The 2,500-nt window shown below is 50.4% G+C and overlaps 1 protein-coding gene across 1 annotated transcript in view; it reads right to left on the bottom strand.

Moving 5' to 3' along the window:
- Positions 1-2,500, bottom strand: part of tfr2 (transferrin receptor 2) — a 30,192-nt gene that overhangs the window by 24,118 nt on the left and 3,574 nt on the right. The gene's annotated exons all lie outside the window — the stretch shown is intronic.

Here is a 2,500-nt window from a genome sequence, read left to right as displayed (position 1 = left end):
GCGACACGCCCACCAACACCAGAGAGGAGCAACAGACATGGGAAATGACCACGTGCACACACACACACACACACTCACTCACTCACTCACTCACTCACTCACTCACTCACTCTCACACACTCACACACACACACTCACTCACTCACTCACTCACTCACTCACTCACTCACTCACACACTCACTCAAACACACACACACACACACACACTCACTCACTCACTCACTCACTCACTCACTCACTCACACACTCACTCAAACACACACACACACACTCTTCTTCTTATGCTGTCCATCGATTTCGAAGATGACGTCACTTCTAGGATGCATTATTGGAGTGTTGGTGCAACCGCTGCTGACGGCGGTGCCATTGAAGGTGACTGTGAAGCCCAATCCGAGAGCCACATGTCCTACTGCAGTAAGGACAAGTGAATACTGAGTCTGGGTGTGCATATAGTTGTGGCTGTGCGCGTTGGAGTCTGCGCTGATGTAGCTCGGTTCTATGTTGAGCGCGCTTTAATTCGATCTGTTGGGCCCCCAGATCACATGCAGAACTCCATGCCTGACGGTTGGCAGCTTTTGTTTCCAGAACTCCAGGGCTGATTCCACAGCTTTTCAGGGTCTCCTTGAGATGATCCTTGTATCGACGCTTCTGACCCCCAGGTCTCCTGTTGGCTGCATGTATCTGTCCATAGAGGACTTGCCGGGGAAGGCGGTGGGAGGGCATGCGGATAACGTGACCAATCCATCGCAGTTGCCGCTTAGCAAGGATTGCCTCCATGCAGCTGGAGTTGGTGCGCTGGAGGATGTCCGTGTGGGAGATTTTGTCTTTCCATGTGACCCCTAGTATACGTTGCAAACATCTGATATGAAAACCCTCAAGACACCGAATATGCCTGCGGTAGGGAGTCCATGCTTCAGCACCAAACAGCAGGGTGGAAACGCAGACTGCCTGGTAAACGGCCGCTTTGGTGAAAATACGGAGATCTTTATTACCAAAGACTCTAGCTCGAAGTCTGCCAAAGGCAGAGGAGGCGAGATTAATGCGTGCCTGGATCTCGCTGTCTATGAGGCAGGTGGGTGTTAGAATGCTTCCAAGGTAGCTGAAGTGCTGAACAACCTTTACTGGTGAACCATGAATATAGAATCCAGGGGGTGTGGGGGTAGGGACCATGGTCTGTACAATGATTTCTGTCTTTTGAATGTTAACTTGTAGGCCACAAGCTTGATAGACTGCGCATACAACATCCAGTGTGTGCTGCATTGCGGTAGGGCTGTGGGCTAGGAGGGCACAGTCATCGGCATATTGCAGTTCATGAATTGAGAGAGTAGTGCACTTGGTGATGGCTTGCAGGCGGCGAAGGTCAAAGAGGTTCCTGTCCAGACGAAACTGCAGGCAAACACCCTCATCGGGGCTGAGGGAACTGCGGGAGAGGAGGGTGACTGCTGCCAGGAAGAGGTTGAAGATCACTGGAGCCAGTACACACCCCTGTTTCACTCCTACCTGCACAGGAAAGGAGGGAGATTGAGATGTACCCATAGTCACACAAGCCTGCATGCCAAAATGAAACTGTTGTAGAATGTACAGAAATCTTGGTGGCACCCCAAACTTCTCCAGAATGACCCAAAGGACTTGACGGTCAATGGTGTCAAAAGCCTTTGCCAGGTCGATGAAGGCAATGAACAGATCTTTGTTCTGTTCTCTGGCCTTCTCTTGCATTTGGCGCAGGACAAAGATCATGTCGGTGGTGGAGCGATCCTTCCTGAAGCCGCACTGTGACTCAGGAAGGATCCTTTCTGTGATGCTCTTGGTAAGACGGGACAGCATGACCCTCGTTAATACTTTCCCTGCCACAGAGAGCAGGGATATGCCACGACTGTTACCACAGATGGACTTGTCACCTTTTTTCTTGTGAATGGTAACAATGTGTGAGTCTTTCCAGCCTTGAGGAACAGTTTTTTGTGCCCATACTATCTGGATAAGTTGGTGGAGGGTTTTGGTGAGCAGGTACCCGCCTTTCTTTAGAGCTTCTGCAGGGATTCCATCAGGACCAGCAGACTTATTGTCCTTGAGGCTTCGTACTGCTGTGAGGACTTCTGAGAACTCGGGTGGGTCGTCAAGCTCATGTACAAGTGGAAGCATTGGGAGGCGCTGCAGGACAGTGGGGTCAGTCGGATTATTTTGATTGAGAAGGGTGTTAAAATGCTCAGCCCAACGCACAAGAATTTCTTGTTTGTCCTTGTGCAGAATTGTACCATCTGCAGATCTGATAGGGGTGATTCTACGTTTTTGGGGTCCATATAGTGATTTTATTGCATCGTAGAAGGCTTGAGAGTTGTTGGTGTCCGCACAGCCTTGGATTTCATGGGCTTTCCTAAGCCACCAATCATTCTCCATTATGCGAAGCCGGCGTTGCACCTCAGCACGGATATTACTCCAGTGTGAGCGCAAAGAGGGAGATTGTGGATTGGAGAGGTGAGCGGTGAAGGCTTTACGCTTCTC

This window comes from Rhinichthys klamathensis, unplaced genomic scaffold, assembly GCF_029890125.1.
Source record: "Rhinichthys klamathensis goyatoka isolate OS25496 unplaced genomic scaffold, OSU_Roscu_1.1 h1tg000366l_1, whole genome shotgun sequence".
In the NCBI taxonomy this organism is placed as follows: Eukaryota; Metazoa; Chordata; class Actinopteri; order Cypriniformes; family Leuciscidae; genus Rhinichthys; species Rhinichthys klamathensis.
Note: the sequence above shows the minus strand (reverse complement) of the source record. Positions and strands in the feature narration are given on the sequence as shown.